A 17,970-nucleotide genomic window follows, 5' to 3' on the forward strand; every position below is an offset into this window, starting at 1 on the left:
TACCGGGGTATGCTCAAATTTGAGAGTTGTATAGGGGACAACTTTCTGATCAGTAGGGTTCTAACTGCTGGAACCCCCATTGATACTAGGTACTGGGGCTCTAAAGGTCGATCATACGCTCTGCCGCTCCATTCATTCTGATGAGAATATCGGAAATCTCTGGCGTTCTCACCAGAACGAATGACGCGACAGAGCGCATGATCGACTTCCACTCCATTCTGCGGGGGGCTCTTTAGAGATCGCTAAGGATCCCCAACAATCAAAATGTTATGGGATAGAGGATGACTTTGAAAATGTAAAATATCCCTTTAAATGCAATATCCAACCAGTACCTAAGGGGGTTCTAGAATTAGGAGTGCAGTACGTATTTTAGGGAGGGTCCCTATACCATCATATGTGGTGACATTGATTACTATTTTTGCTTATTGATGCCCATAGTTCTATATTAGGACACCTTGTAAATAGCATAATGCATCAGTTATGCATTATGAACTGGCACTTAGCGCATGTTTTATCACTAGTGTGAACGTGGTCTTAGGAACTCCAAACCAGAAAGACTTCAACATGTTTTACTCCATTTGATGTGGACATGCTAAATTTCACTTATTCCTCCCCACCGATTAACCTGTCATCAGATCTAGCACTTACCTTCTCATATTTCCCAGGTTTTCCGCCAGACGCAGCTTCATGGGCAACTAGTAACTCCCAAGGCGCTGAATCTGTATCCGTCTTGCACAAGGTTTGGTCTGTGATGTGGCAGAAAGCAAGAAGTTCTGAAACAGAAAACTCAGCGGCCGCCACCGACCGTTCCTGGATCCCCCACAACGGGTCTGAATATTTGCCAGGCTGGACATGACCGGGGAGGGAGATGACGGGGAGGAGAAGGGCACTTAAAGTGGCAGATGTCCCATCGCTGCTCCATGCAGGACCCTTCTCGGGCTTTTGTTTCCTTTGTGTGAAGCCTTTTTCTCTGCGCTGCCAAATAAGCACATCTGGATTTCCTTCAATCTGTACATTCCATAAGCCTCTCCTCCAGAATAAAAGCCGAGGCCGAGCCAGGCGGCCGGAGGCAGGACAGGACTTGCAGCCATGTGCAACTCTACATTTCTCTTATGTCTAGTGCTGGAATATCTACAGCTATAGGGGAGCAGATGTAGCAGTCGCATCCTGACCCTGGTGCCATATAGGACACCAGCATTATAAATGGCGCAAATATATAAGAGATTGTGCACAGGAGAATGGAGCTGTAAAGGGTTATTCCCGAAATATTACCCCTTATCCATGGGATGGGGATAAAAAAGTTATCACTGGGATGTGCAGCGAACCTGAAAACGGGACTCTGGAACCCGAAGAATAAGCTCCCGTCTTGACCAGTGCACGACTGCTACGTCTGATTCCTGGGTTCTGAAGCCCCTTTCTCAGGATCACCGGGGGTCCCAGCTGTCAGATCCTCAGCGATCAGTTAGTTATCCCCTACACTATAACTTCATATTTTGGGAATAACCTTTTAAAGGGGTTGTTCGGCCTTAGGCTACAAGTCTGCAGTTACTTTATGTGACTTGTGAATCCTCACATTGCGCGCACTGTGAACTTTGAGGATTTTCTGCTGCGTGCGAATGAAAGAATGCGATTTGCATACATCCAGTCACATGCCGACTAGACGTGCTCAACCTTGCTCATTGGAAATGCTTTGAGCGAGGCTCAACACGTCTAGTCAGAATGTGGCAGGAAGTATGCAAATTGCATTCGTGAGGTCACATTACTGCCAACTCCAGGCGCTGGCATAGGGCAATCCTCACAGCGAACAGTGTGTGCAATGTGAGGATTCACAAGTCTGCAGATTTGCAGTCTAAGGCCAAATAACCCCTTTAAGTTGCAGCTCCAAGCTACTCAGTCAACCTAAAGGGGAAAATAAGAAAAATAAATTTTACCCCACAGGGTATGTTCACACGTAACGTTTTTTTTTCCGCATGAAAAAACGCAGGCTAATGGCAAGAAAATATACATTCAGTGTGTTTTTTTGGTGCATATTAAATCGTTTTTTGGTGCATTTTTAATGTGATTTTTTTTTTTTTATGCATTGATTGTGATCGGTACAAAAACAATTGCAGCTAAAACACTGATATTCTATGTTTTAAAAAAATCGCATCAAAGCTAAAAAACGCAAAAGGAGCAAAAGAAACAAACCATGTGCATTAATTTTGCTGCCACTGTGAAACACTGCGTTTTTTTCCGCATGAAAAAACCCCATTAAAAACACTCCGAATGAACAAGCGTTTATGCAACTGTTAACAGTATTGTATTTGGTGCCAGGGGTCAGAAACCTGCTGTGAGACTTCATTTTAAGGTTAAGTTCCCACGATGAGTTTTTGACGCTGTAAATTTTTGCTGTGCAAAAAAAACAAAAACGCAACGTCTTACAGTTTCAGCAGAGTGGATGGGATTTCTAGAGATTCAGTTGTTATGAATTTGGCCACACACATGAGATCGCTGTTGGCCATGTGCTAGTTTGGCCAACATCTATCGTTCTTGGATCAGCCGAGCGTCCATGTTTATGTTAATGGGGGAGAGGGAAACAAGCTGTTGCCAAACACTTTTGGCAAAACTATATCTCCAAAGACAACAAAGAATTGGACAAGTTAATTTTTAAAGGAAAGAACATTTTAACAATTAAACTACTGCTACAGCTGTATAGGTCATAAAACAACAATTAAAATGATACCTCTCTTGTTGTAATCCAATGTACCATCGCTGAGAAATGAGAAGTTTTTAAATCACATGCAAAATAGGCTGGAAGTGCATAGGGGGTGTGTCCACTCACACCCCCAATGCACTTCCAGGTTAATTTGCATGTGGCTTCAAAGCTAATTTTCTCAGCGATGCTACATCGGATTTTTACAAGACAGGTATCATTTTTATTGTTGTTTTACGATCTATACAGCTGTAGCAGTAGTTTAGTCAAATCGTCCTGGCAGGTTTCTTTTTAAGAGTTCTCCACACTCATTATACCGTCACATTATCTACCTATGAGATCAGGATCAAGACACTGATGGAAAGTGAGAACGATATCCTTTTTATTACAACATTGTCTTTATAACATTTCTCTATAAAATCATTTCATAAATTTCAGAAAAAAATGTAATGTTTTCTTATTACAGAACCTTCCATATACTGCAGTGCACATAGTAATAATAACTCAATTATGTAATGAAGCATGGAGAGCAGAGCAGACATCCCTGACCTTGTTTTTACTTCTTTTTTTGGGGGAGCAAAATTTAAATGGGTATTCCCATCTCCAGGATCCTATCCCAATATGTAGTAGGTGTAATAGTAATAATATTAGCAAATACCTCCAATTAGAAATGTAGCATAGTTCTTCTGATTAGCTATGTCACTTACCCCATGTACAGGGCATTGCAGTAGTGAATCAGGAGAACTATGCTACATTTCTAATTGGAGGTATTTGCTAATATTATTATTATTACATCTACTACATATTAGGATAGGGTCCTGGAGATGGGAATACCCTCTTAAGCTTTATAAACAGTTGTCAGAAAATGTTCACAAATATGATAAAAACCTCAGCCGTGCGCCCATCACCATGACTGCAAAAGAACTAGGATATAACAGTAAATTAATGATACATAGCCCTGAAACGCAATATCATTCACATTCGGAAATCATGAGCAGCCAATCAGAATGCATATCCCCAAGTGATGACCTTGGACCGAGCAGCAAGACCACCCATATGGGTTGCAGATTGTAGACCTGTGGTCCCGAGCCTACAGCAATTGTGGAACTACAACCCCCAAAATGTACTGATAGCCCCCAATATATAATTTGTAGCAGTGTATGGGTGCCTGCAGCAACTGATCTCAACTCACTCTCCCCTGGTCCAACACTGAGTCTCCACATCTGCTCCCAGTGTGTGTTATTGTCTGCAACACTGACTTCATGTTGACAGCGATGCAGCCAATCCGTAAACTCTCTGTCTGTGTAGACGTCAAGAGCCGCTGAGTTCACTGATTGGCTGCAGGTCTATGACGTCAGCGCTGCAGACAATAACACACTTGGGAGCAGAGGTGGAGACTCAGCGCTGGACCAGGGGGAGTGAGTTGAGCTCAGTTTATTTGTTTAAAACAAACTGCTGACGGGGGGGGGGGGGGGAACAGGGTGTAGAGACTCAGCATTGGACCAGGGGAGAGTGCATTGAGAAGAGTTTGTGTTAACCAAACTGCAGATGAGGGCAGGGGGTGGAGACTCAGCACTGGACCAGGGGAGGGTGTGTTTAGCTAATTTTGTTTGTTTTAAACAAACTGCAGATGGAGGACAGGGGTTTTCTGAAAGTGGAAAATTCCTTTAACATTTACCGAAGTGTACAGAATGCAAAAATGTAGAGGGCGCGCGCCCCTTCTGATGCTGGGTTATATTACCACTCCCCCAAATCCATGGCATGAAAGAACAAGCATTTGATTACCCCTAGCCTGTTTTTCCTTGCCTCGTCTAGTTCCTCACCACTCATTTGGAAACCTGATTAAAAAACATGGCTGCTATAAAAAAAACAACAACACAGTGCCACCCCTGTCCACAGGTTGAATGTGGTATTGCAGCTACGGTCAGGGGAAAGGAAACTGCCATGTTTTTCTAGCCCTAGATAAACCATATTTATGGCAAAAATGTAATTGCCTTCAACAGAATATAAAAAATGAGGGGTCCAAATGGATCACGAAACAGACAGAACTGGCATAAAAAAGTCAAAAATCTACAGCGAGTATCAGCTCCATTATTAGGATGAAATATGTATTCTACTACTCCAGGCTACAAATCCTCTCCAGTTTTTAAAACATACAGCGCCCCCTAGAGGAAAACTTTCATGTAACAACTAATATTCATTTTTCAGAACAAATTACAACTTTGGTGCAATCGCTGCTAATAAGAATCATTCATTACTATTCATTACTTATTATCATTTAAATTTGGGACATTGCCGTTTTAGTTCTGTGTAAATTATTAGGCTGCAGGTTCATCATCTGATTTATACTGAAGGCTAATAAAAAAAAAATATAGGAAAACCTAGTGGAAAACTTAACAGAAGCCTATAATGGGTTTTTTTTTTTTATAAAAAAACTTGCTAAGAGAAGGGAATGGGTTAAATAAAAAATAATAAAAAAAGGTGATACCTCTACAATCCAGGCATTTTATGGCATGTCAGACATACTATCAAAATGCAGTCAATGGGGGGCTTAATTTTAACATGTGAACCTCAACAAAGGCAAGTGCTGTGGACTCTTTGGGGTTTTTTTTTTAGGCACAGCGCCTCTCATTTAAAGTGGCTGTGCTTGGTACTGCAATCTCATTTGAAGGATTTCCGCATCAAGAGGTGATGTCACATCTACTGATATCTGCTGAGCTGTAAATTGTGATACTGTCCTATTTATTAAAATAGAACATGTGCAAGATACCTGCCCCTTGCGCACACAACCCTGCATATATCAGTAGATGTGATGTTACTGGCCCCGCTTACCTCCCAATGCGGAAGTGAGAAAAAGACAAAATACCCCTTTAAAGAATAAGTAAATTTTCGTTTTTTTCCTTTAACAATTTTGTCTGGCATGGAAAGGTATAGAAATCATTTTATTAGGGGATTTGTCTTCATTCCTGTAAAAGAATGCATGTATATGGCTTCCAAACATTGTTTTTCCCCAGTCTACTGTATTTGCTGCTTCAGTATGTACACATTTGGAGTACAGATGATGGCAGTGATGGGTCAGCTCCTGTCTATCAGCTTATCCCCAGAGTTAGGGCTCTCACAGGACCGAGTGCAGAGTCAAGTGTCATTAGCATAATCGAGCCGATTCTCTCTGGCCTTAGTGAGACACAGGTTCTGAGCTGACCCATCACTGCCATCATCTGTACTCCAAATGTGTATGTTCTGATATCAATGCAGCAGCAGGCGGGAAAACAGACTGGAGAAAAGCCATAGTTTGGAAGCCACTTATTATATAATATTCCCTAATAAAGTGATTTGCAAAATCTCATAACTTTCTGTGCTGGACAAAGGTATGAAAAAATAAAAAATAAAAGTTTAGTTAATCTTTAAATAAACAGGACTTAGTTATATGACCAAGTACAGATCTAATGATCGTCCATCAATATCTGTCTGGTTTAAAATTACATAATATTGTTTTTATTACTTTCTTAAGTACTTTGTTGACCTGTACTCATGTGAGTTTGTAGATGTGTGCCATATATACAGTGCCTACAAGTAGTATTCAACCCCCTGCAGATTTAGCTGGTTGACACATGCGGAATTAACTTGGCATTGTGACATTTGTACTGGAGATCAGCCTGGAAGTGGGAAATGCACTGCAGCAAATTTTTTATTTATTTTTTTTTAAAACGTAAAAAGTTAATTCACAGTGTCATTTATTATTCAACCCCTCAAACCACAAGAATTCTGTTTGGTCCCCCTAAAGTATTAAGAAGTAGTTCAGGCACCAAGAATAGTGAACTTCACATGTGTGGATTAAAGATCTCTTTTGCCAGCCTTTTCTGACTATTTAAGACCCTCCCCAAACTTGTGAACAGCACTCAGACATGTCAACATGGGAAAGACAAAGGAGCATTCCAAGGCCATCAGAGACAAGATCGTGGAGGGTCACAAGGCTGGCAAGGGGTACAAAACCCTTTCCAAGGAGTTGGGCCTACCTGTCTCCACTGTTAGGAGCATCATCCGTAAGTGGAAGGCTTATGGAACTACTGTTAGCCTTCCACGGCCTGGACAGCCTTTGAAAGTGTCCTCCCGTGCCGAGGCCAGGCTTGTCCGAAGAGTCAAGGCTAACCCAAGGACAACAAGGAAGGAGCTCCGGGAAGATCTCATGGCAGTGGGGACATTGGTTTGTAACGTACTCCACCGCAATGGTCTCCGTTCCAGACGAGCCCGTAAGGTACCTTTACTTTCAAAGCGTCATGTCAAGGCTCGTCTACAGTTTGCTCATGATCACTTGGAGGACTCTGAGACTGACTGGTTCAAGGTTCTATGGTCTGATGAGACCAAGATCGAGATCTTTGGTGCCAACCACACACGTGATGTTTGGAGACTGGATGGCACTGCATACAACCCCAAGAATACCATCCCTACAGTCAAGCATGGTGGTGGCAGCATCATGCTGTGGGGCTGTTTCTCTGCCAAGGGGCCTGGCCATCTGGTCCGCATCCATGGGAAGATGGATAGCACGGCCTACCTGGAGATTTTGGCCAAGAACCTCTTCTCCTCCATCAAGGATCTTAAGATGGGTCGTAATTTCATCTTCCAACAAGACAACGACCCAAAGCACACAGCCAAGAAAACCAAGGCCTGGTTCAAGAGGGAAAAAGTCAAGGTGTTGGAGTGGCCTAGTCAGCCTCCTGACCTTAACCCAATTGAAAACTTGTGGAAGGAGCTCAAGAATAAAGTCCACATGAGACACCCAAAGAACGTAGATAACTTGGAGAAGATCTGCATGGAGGAGTGGGCCAAGATAACTCCACAGACCTGTGCCGGCCTGATCAGGTCTTATAAAAGACGATTATTAGCTGTAATTGCAAACAAGGGTTATTCCACAAAATATTAAACATAGGGGTTGTATAATAATTGACCCACACTTTTATGTTTAAAATTTAATAAAATTCAACTGAGCAACATAACTTTTTGGTTTGTAAGATTTATGCTTCTGTTCATAAAACCTACTCTCGTTTGCAGTTTGAAGGCTCTAACTTATTTGCATCTTATCAAACCCGCTAAATCTGCAGGGGGTTGAATACTACTTGTAGGCACTGTAGGTAGTGCCAAAGCTATGGCAGGCTTACTATACATACTACCAAAAAAGAAATTGTTGTAACTAAACATTACACATGTGAATATAAATAATAAAGAACCTCAGCAAATATCAACAAGATAGAAACACCTCAGGACTCCAACGTACATTTCGCCAGGTGGCTTTCCCAAGGAGTATGATATACTCTTTGAAAAAGCCGCCCGGCGAAACATACGTCGGAGTCTTGGGTATGTCTGTCAATGTCTTTGATATTTTCTGAGGTTCTTTCTTATTTGTAACATATCAATCCACTTGGACATTTTTTCATATGTATATTTATTAACCCTGCTGCTATATCTTTATACAGATCTGTAATTTTGTTTAGGGAAATTAACATTATAATTGAATTATACCCACACTAAACATTTCGGTGTGAAATTCCCTTTATGTATGGCTTTTTCTCCTCTTTATGTATTTTAAATAATTTTATCCTGATGTATTAATAAAATGTTATTTTTTATCGAATAACATTTCCTTCTTACTACACATCTGCCTCCCATTCAATTGAATAGGAAGTGGATGTGCAGTACCCTGCGGCGGCCACTACAACTTGACAGCCAAGCACCGCAGGTAAGGACTTCCGGCCACCGATAACATCTGATCGGCAGAGGTGCCGCGTGCGGGACTCCGGACGATCATACATTGATGCTCTATCCTATGGATAGGGCATCAATGTGAAAGTAGTGGACAACCCCTTTAAGCTGCATAACAAGACAAAGCCAAATAGACAAGCAGAGTGCTGGTTCTAATTAAAAAAGCCCACTGTTTGTCTAAGCTTGTTGAAGGATATGTTTGCCTGCTTGTACTTTAGTTTAGAAATCGTTGCTATTAGGTTTCACCAAAAATTTTCCACCGTTTGCTTTCAATTGCTGACTGCAGAATGAGTTAACTGAGAATCCTTCAGTGAGATCCTTCTGACAGACAGTTTCTAACTTCTTCTGAGCTCCTCTTAGCTGATCTTAGACCACATCAAAGTGGAGACGAACTTTGTGGTCACAAATCAACTGAGAAAAGCTCAGAGAAAGACAGATAAAAGAGTTAAAAAACTCCCCGGCATAACAAGCTCACCAACAGATTCTAAGTTAACTCATTCTGCAACCAGCAGTAGAAAACTATAGGTTTTAAAAAAAAAATAATTAACTCCAAGTGTCCATATCTGTTAAGAATAATTGTTAGGGATGTAAAAAGTGTAAATACATGGTTTAATTGGTGTATAGTTATTGGCCAGTGATTGGCTGCAGCGGTCATGTAAATGATATATGGCATGTGATCACTGCAGGAAAAAAGCAGAGACCAATGGGGATAGAAGAAGTCAGCAGAGATAATTTTTAACTCCTTTCCAAATTGGCAATTTTTCATTTTTGTGCTTTTTGCCTCCCCTTATTCCAGGAGCCATAACTTTTTGATTTTTCCTTCCACATTAGACGTATGACGGCTTGTTTTTTGCGGGACGAGTTGTAGTTTTGAATGACACCATTCATTTTATCATATAATGTACTGGAAGTGGGAGAAATCAAAAAGCGATGAAACAGCAAAAAAAAAACTATTCTGCCATGTTTTTTTTAGAATTTATTTTTACGGTGTTCATTGTGCGATAAAAATGACTGTCAGCGTGATTTTCCAGGTCAGTACAATTTATGATGATATCAAGCTTGTATGTTTTTTTTTTTTTATTTCAGTCATGAAAAAAATAATTCTGAATTTGTGAAAAAATATTGGTTTGTGTCGTCATTTCCTGAGATTTTTTTTCCTTCCATACAATTGTGTCAGGGCTTATTATTTGTATGGCGAGCTGAAGTTTCTATTGATACTATGTTTGGATATATACAATGTTTTGATTGCTTTTTATTACATTTTTTGAGGGAAGAGGTGGCGACTGAAAAGACCCCGATCCTGGCATTTCTATTGTTTTTTTTTCTTCTCTTTACGGGGTTTATTGTACAGGTTAATTAAACTTATATTTTGATAGAATTTTAAAGAAGCCACGATAAGAAATATGCATAAGATTTTTTTATTTCTTTATTCTTAAAGGGGGCGATTTTAAATAAATATATATATTTATTTATTTTTATTTTAAAGGGGGTAATTTAAATATATGTATGTATGTGTGTGTATGTATATATACTGGTCAAAAAAATAAAGGAAACACTTAAACAACAGAATATAACTCCAAGTAAATCAAACTTCTGTGAAATCAAACTGTCCACTTAGGAAGCAACACTGATTGACAATCAATTTCACATGCTGTTGTGCAAATGGAATAGACAATAGATGGAAATTATTGGCAATTATCAAGACACCCTCAATAAAGGAGTGGTTCTGCAGGTGGGAACCACAGACCACATCTCAGTACCAATGCTTTCTGGATGATGGTTTGGTCACTTTTGAATGTTGGCTGTGCTTTCACACTCATGGTAGCATGAGACGGACTCTACAACCCACAGAAGTTGCTCAGGTAGTGCAGCTCATCCAGGATGGCACATCAATGCGAGCTGTGGCAAGAAGGTTTGCTGTGTCTGTCAGCGTAGTGTCCAGAGGCTGGAGGTGCTACCAGGAGACAGGCCAGTACACTAGGAGACGTGGAGGGGGCCGTAGGAGGGCAACAACCCAGCAGCAGGACCGCTACCTCCACCTTTGTGCAAGGAGGAACAGGAGGAGCACTTCCATAGCCATGCAAAATGACCTCCGGCAGGCCACAAATGTGCATGTGTCTGCACAAATGGTTAGAAACCGACTCCATGAGGGTGGTATGAGGGCCCGACGTCCACAGATGGGGGTTGCGCTCACAGCCCAACACTGTGCAGGACGCTTGGCATTTGCCAAAGAACACCAAGATTGGCAAAGTCGCCACTGGCGCCCTGTGCTCTTCACAGATGAAAGCTGGTTCACACTGAGCACATGTGACAGACATGACAGAGTCTGGAGACGCAGTGGAGAGCGATCTGCTGCCTGCGACATCCTTCAGCATGACCGGTTCGGCAGTGGGTCAGTAATGGTGTCGGATGGCATTTCTTTTGAGGGCCGCACAGCCCTCCATGTGCTTGCCAGAGGTATCCTGACTGCAATTAGGTACCGAGATGAGATCCTCAGACCCCTTGTGAGTGTAACATACCTGGCGGCGTCCTTGCATAGTGGTCCATTTCCCACTGTGCAGGAGCGCGCACTTGATCTCCTGTCCGGAATGTCTCTCTGGCTTCCCTCCATGCTGTCTGTTTGTGTCTGTCTCTGCTGCTTAAGGGCGGCGCCCGATCACTTCCTGCTTTTTGTACCTGCTGTGGGTCACACCCCTTGTGCGTCCTCAGCCTATTGCTGTCTGACACTTGGTATATAGCTCAGCAGCTCCCTTCTATCCCTGCCTGAGCATAGTGTTTTCCTTCAGTGTGTGCTTGCACTCTGAAGGTGCCAGGTCCCGTCTTTGTTTCCTTGTCTGCCTTTCCTGGAGGCTGTATTTCCAGGCCTGTCTGAACTGAGTCCTGTATTTCTCCTGCTTTGCGGTATTAGTTCCCGTGTCTGAACTAAGTCCTGTATGTCTCCTGCTTTTTGTATCAGTTCCCGTGTCTGAACTGAGTCCTGTATGTCTCCTGCTTTTTGTATCAGTTCCCGTGTCTGAACTGAGTCCTGTATGTCTCCTGCTTTGCGGTATCAGCTCCCGTGTCTGAACTGTGTCCTGTATGTCTCCTGCTTTGCGGTATTAGTTCCCGTGTCTGAACTAAGTCCTGTATGTCTCCTGCTTTGCGGTATTAGTTCCCGTGTCTGAACTGAGTCCTTTCTGTGTTCTCTTGTCTGTCCTGTCTGAACACGCTCCTTGCCTGTTCGTTCCGCCTTCTAGTGGCCGATTTCCTAGACCCGCTCCTGTTTCTGGTCTGTCCTGTCTGTACTCGCTCCTTGCCTGTTCGTTCCGCCTCTCTGGGGGCCGTATTCCCAGACCCGCTCCTGTTTCCCGCTGCAGTGTCGGTCTCTCCGTACACTCAGTTCCAGTCTGAACACTCTCCTGTCCTTTACCTGTTTTGCCTCTATGTCCGTTCCCTTCCTTTTTCTGCAGAGTCTGAACTCGTACCTAACTCCTGCTTGTTTTCTCTGCAAGTACTGTGTGAGTATCTGTCTCTGTCTTTCCCTTCCTGTCTGTTCCGTGTGAACAGAGCCCTGTCCTCCCTGCTCAGCCTTGTCTGCACTCTGGCAGTGCTTGCCTGTAACCCTCTGCCTGTATTGTTCCTGAGTCCCGGTGTGTACTGGGTCCTATCCCGCCTGTGTTCCTACCTGCTAGTGCCTCCCTGTCTGCACTCTAGCAGTGCTTGCCTTTACCCCCCTGCCTGCATACCCGCCTGCCTGCATACCAGTCGTGCCTGCCTATACCCACCAGTCTGTGTGCCAGCCTACCAGCCTGTTCCTGTATTCCCCTGTGTGGGTCAACAGCCGTGTCCGGGGTCTGTCCTGGAGTAGCACCTGGTCCCTCTGCTCGGTTCCTCCTTGGTGCACTGGCGTCGTATGCCGTCGTGCGACCCTGGTCGGATCGGGTGAATACTTAGTCACGCCCCTCCAGGCATTCACTCTCCGGCACGGTCCAGTGGAATCACTACCAATCACACGCACACGCCGCTTAGCCCGGGCGTGTGCATAACAGTGAGACCATATGCTGGTGCGGTTGGCCCTGGGTTCCTCCTAATGCAGGACAATGCCAGACCTCATGTGGCTGGAGTGTGTCAGCAGTTCCTACAAGATGAAGGCATTGAAGCTATGGACTGGCCCGCCCGTTCCCCAGACCTGAATCCGATTGAGCACATCTGGGACATCATGTCTCGCTCCATCCACCAACGTCACGTTGCACCACAGACTGTCCAGGAATTGGCGGATGCTTTAGTCCAGGTCTGGGAGGAGATCCCACAGGAGACCATCCGCAACCTCATCAGGAGCATGCCCAGGCATTGTAGGGAGGTCATACAGGCACGTGGAGGCCACACACAATACTGAGCTTCATTTCGACTTGTTTTAAGGACATTACATCTAAGTTGGATCAGCCTGTAGTGTGTTTTTCCACTTTAATTTTGGGGGTGACTCCAAATCCAGGCCTCCATTGGTTAATAAATTTGATTTCCATTGATGATTTTTGTGTGATTTTGTTGTCAGCACATTCAACTTTGTAAAGAACAAAGTATTCAATGAGAATATTTCATTCATTCAGATCTAGGATGTGTTATTTGAGTGTTCCCTTTATTTTTTTGAGCAGTGTGTAATATAATTATTACAGGTTCGGACTGGCCTACAGGAGAATCCTCTGGTGGACCATCACCCTCTTATATGAGAAGTACTTGGCACAATACATCTAATTCACCATATAAAGACAAAGGCTGTATCTTATTAATTTAACAATCAACCCAGTTTATTACTATGGAAATTTGTGATTGAGGATAAATTCACATTAGCTTGTAGCTGAAAAATGGGGCCCTGGCGTTGACGCTAATGGTGGGCCCTTGAACCCCCAGTCCAACACTGTATATATGCAGTTGCATCTCACAAAATTAGAATATCATCAAAAAGTTATTTTATTTCAGTTCAATAGTGTTGAGCGAGTATGTTCTGGTCCCGTGTGCATGATTTGCGACTGTTTGACAGCTTTATTACATGTGAGGAATGTGTAAGAAATAGACATTTCTCACATGTACTAAAACTGTCAAACAGTCGCAAATCATGCACACAAGAGCGATTCAAACATATCACCGAGCAGATGTAACTACTCAGAGCTCGGCCCGAGCATACTCGGCGAAAGGGTTAACAGAACATACTCGCTCAACACTATTCTTCAATGCAAAAGGTGAAACTCATATATTATATAGAGTCATTACAAACAGAGTGATCTATTTCAAGTGTTTATTTCTGTTAATGATTATGGCTTACAGCCAATGAAAACACAAAAGTCATTATCTCAGTAAATTAAAATAATTAACAAAAGACACCTGCAAAGGCTTCCTAAGCTTTTAAAAGGGTCCTTTAGTCTGTTTCAGTAGGCTCCACAATCATGGGAAGACTGCTGACTTGACAGATGTCCAGAAGGCAGTCATTGACACTAAGTCAATGCAAAGTAAATTTTGCATTTCATTTGGAAATCAAGGTCCTAAAGTCTGGAGGAAGAGTGGAGAGGCCACAATCCAAGCTGCTTGAGGTCTAGTGTGAAGTTTCCACAATCAGTGATAGCGTGGGGAGCCATGTCATCTGCTGGTGTAGGCACACTGTGTTTTATCAAGATCAAAGTCAGCGCAGCCGTCTACCAGGAAATTTTAGAGCACTTCATACTTCCCTCTGCCGACAAGCTTTTTGGAGATGGAAATTTCATTCTCCAGCAGGACTTGGCACCTGTCCACACTGCCAAAAGTACCAATACCTGGTTTACAAACAACAGTATCACTGTGCTTGATTGGAAGCAAACTCGCCTGACCTTAACCCCATAGAGAATCTATGGGATATTGTCAAGAGGAAGATGAGAGACACCAGACCCAACAATGCAGACGAGCTGAAGGCTGCTATCAAAGCAACCTGGGCTTCAATAACACCTCAACAGTGCCACAGGCTGATCGCCTCCATGCCACGCCGCATTGATGCAGTAATTGATGCAAAAGGAGCCCCGACCAAGTATTGAGAGCATTTACTGAACATACATTTCAGTAGGACAACATTTCGGATTTTAAAATTACTTTTCAAGCTGTTGTTATAAAGTATTCTAATTTACTGAGAAAATGACTTTTGTGTTTTCTTTGGCTGTGAGCCATAATCATCAACATTAACAGAAATAAACACTTGAAATAGATCACTCTGTCTGTAATGGCTCTATAGAATATGAGGTTCACTTTTTGACGATATTCTAATTTAGTGAGATGCACCTGTGTGTGTGTGTGTGTGTGTGTGTGTATATATATATATATATATATATATATATATATATATATATACAGTACAGACCAAAAGTTTGGACACACCTTCTCATTTAAAGATTTTTCTATATTGTCATGACTTTGAAAATTGTACATTCACACTGAAGGCATCAAAACTATGAATTAACACATGTGGAATTATATACTTAACAAAAAAGTGTGAAACAACTGAAAATATGTCTTATATTCTAGGTTCTTCAAAGTAGCCACCTTTTGCTTTGATGACTGCTTTGCACACTCTTGGCATTCTCTTGATGAGCTTCAAGAGGTAGTCACCGGAAATGGTTTTCACTTCACAGGTGTACCCTGTCAGGTTTAATAAGTGGGATTTCTTGCCTTATAAATAGGATTGGGACCATCAGTTGTGTTCTGCAGAAGTCAGGTGGATATACAGCTGATAGTCCTACTGAATAGACTGTTAGCTGCATTTTTCTTGCCATAATACAAATTCTAAGTAAAGAAAAACGAGTGGCCATCATTACTTTAAGAAATGAAGGTCAGTCAGTCCGAAAAATTGGGCAAACTTTGAAAGTGTCCCCAAGTGCAGTTGCAAAAACCATCAAGCGCTACAAAGAAACTGGCTCACATGAGGACCGCCCAGGAAAGGAAGACCAAGAGTCACCTTTGCTTCTGAGGATAAGTTTATCCGAGTCACCAGCCTCAGAAATCGCAGGTTAACATCAGCTCAGATTAGAGACCAGGTCAATGCCAAACAGAGTTCTAGTAGCAGACACATCTCTACAACAACTGTTAAGAGGAGACTTTGTGCAGCAGGCCTTCATGGTAAAATAGCTGCTAAGAAACCACTGCTAAGGACAGGCAACAAGCAGAAGAGACTTGTTTGGGCTAAAGAACACAAGGAATGGACATCAGACCAGTGGAAATCTGTGCTTTGGTCTGATGAGTCCAAATTTGAGATCTTTGGTTCCAACCACCGTGTCTTTGTGCGACGCAGAAAAGGTGAACGGATGGACTCTACATGCCTGGCTCCCACCGTGAAGCATGGAGGAGGAGGTGTGATGATGTTGGGGTGCTTTGCTGGTGACACTGTTGGGGATTTATTCAAAATTGAAGGCATACTGAACCAGCATGGCTACCACAGCATCTTGCAGCGGCATGCTATTCCATCCGGTTTGCGTTTAGTTGGACCATCATTTATTTTTCAACAGGACAATGACCCCAAACACACCTCCAGGCTGTGTAAGAGCTATTTGACCAAGAAGGAGAGTGATGGGGTGCTACGCCAGATGACCTGGCCTCCACAGTCACCAGACCTGAACCCAATCGAGATGGTGTGAGGTGAGCTGGACCGCAGAGTGAAGGCAAAAGGGCCAACAAGTGCTAAGCATCTCTGGGAACTCCTTCAAGATTGTTGGAAGACCATTTCCGGTGACTACTTCTTGAAGCTCATCAAGAGAATGCCAAGAGTGTGCAAAGCAGTCATCAAAGCAAAAGGTGGCTACTTTGAGAAACCTAGAATGTAAGACAGATTTTCAGTAGTTTCACACTTTTTTGTTAAGTGTATAATTCCACATGTAATAATTCATAGTTTTGATGCCTTCAGTGTGAATGTACAATTTTCATAGTCATATATTATACCATATTTTGCGTTTTATAAGACACTTTTTTCTCCCCAAATTTGGGAGGAAAAAGGGGGTGCGTCTTATAATGCAAACTTACGGTTTACCTAGTGGGGCGGCGTCAGATCGGGGTCCCAGATACAGGAGGTTGGTGGCGGCTGCGACGGTAGCGGGGCGATGCTGCGGGCCCCCGGTGGTGACGGGGCAATGCTGCGGCCCTGTCCTCAGAAGTCGGCGGTGAGCGGTGGCAAGGTTCCCTATCCTGTACATAGCGCTGTGCTTCGACAAAAAGGCCGCCGTAGCATGCGCAGATTGAGATCTTGGGAGACGAGATCTCGATCTGCGCATGCTCCGTTGGCCATTTTACCGAAGCACAGCGCTATGTACGGGATAGGGAACCTTCCCACCGCTCACCGCCGACTTCTGAGGATGGGGCCGCAGCATCGCCCCACCACCACCAGGGGCCCACAGCATCGCCCCGCCACCACCGGGCCACAGCATCGCCCCACCACCACCCAGGCCACCACTGCCTTGAATAAGCGACACTTCTTCTGAGGACGGGGCCTGCAGCATCGCCAATCTCTGATATGTGTGACCTCCGCTCCACTACTGCTGCCCCCCAGGTAAAAAGGATTATAAGGCGCACCATTTTATTTAAAAAAAAAACAAAACATTTTTTCCTATTTTGCACCCTAAAATTTGGGGTGCGTCTTATAATCCGCAAAATACGGTATGTATGTATATTTATATATTTCTTTTTTTTTACTTTATGTTGAAGTCCCCTTAGGGACCATTTGATCAGTTCTTCAATGACTTAGACCGCTCCTCTATACTGGCACTCAACAAAATTGGCATAAGTTTTATAAATCCCAGAATCTTCCTTTAGGGTATGTGCACACAGTCTTTTTGTACAGCTTTTTACAGCAGAAACTGAGCAGAACCTCCAATGTTTGAGGAGTTTTGAGTTTTGGAGGAAGATTTGAAGAATTTTCTCCCCGAAAACCTCCTAAAAAAACTCAGTGTGCACCTTTAGGGTGTGATCACACTGAGGTTTTTTTTCCAGGAACTTTGGAGGTTTTGTAGACAGAGCTTTCCAAATGCCATGAGGAGTTTAAAAAACTGTTTTTTGATTGGAGAGTTGGAATGTTCCTGCTTCGAAAAATCACCCCAAAAAATAAAACGCAAGTATGAACACTCACTGGAGAAGGACATCATGGTCAGAAGAATACAAAAGACAAGGTGTAGAGGAAGACCAGCAACCAGATGGCTTGATACTATCAAGATAATGGTAGAGAAGACCCTGGTGGACCTATCTAGGCTTGCACAAGATCTTGCTACAGATCATTCACCCATCAAGTCGCCGTGGCTCGAGATCGAGCCAAAGGCCGTTAAAAAAAAAACCCGACAACACTCCTTTACACAGAAAAAATGCAATGTCTATGGCCACATTAATCAAAAAGTGTTCATGACATCAAAGTAGACTTTTCAAGATAACTTAGGTAGAGGACCCTGTGACGAGCTGACAGTCCATTACTTACATTATTGACAATGGTAAGCCCCCATGAACACTGTTAGGTGAGGTATGGCTCGTAACTGAGCAGTGGGTGAAGC

General features: G+C 43.1%; 1 protein-coding gene across 3 annotated transcripts in view; it reads right to left on the reverse strand.

Moving 5' to 3' along the window:
- The window catches only part of B3GNT9 (UDP-GlcNAc:betaGal beta-1,3-N-acetylglucosaminyltransferase 9), a 48,233-nt gene extending 35,458 nt beyond the window's left edge, over positions 1-12,775 (reverse strand). The window contains exon 1 of one of the 3 annotated variants that reach the window (XM_073659097.1): positions 10,969-12,775. The gene's annotated coding sequence lies outside the window, so the exon portion shown is untranslated. Of the gene's footprint in view, positions 1-648; positions 1,049-10,968 lie in introns of those variants that run through there. The other 2 variants (XM_073659096.1, XM_073659095.1) reach the window with 2 other exon arrangements.
- Between the last annotated feature and the right edge of the window lie 5,195 nt (positions 12,776-17,970).

Source organism: Phyllobates terribilis, unplaced genomic scaffold (assembly GCF_046119375.1).
Source record: "Phyllobates terribilis strain yellow unplaced genomic scaffold, ASM4611937v1 Scaffold_13__5_contigs__length_258822181, whole genome shotgun sequence".
NCBI lineage: Eukaryota > Metazoa > Chordata > Amphibia > Anura > Dendrobatidae > Phyllobates > Phyllobates terribilis.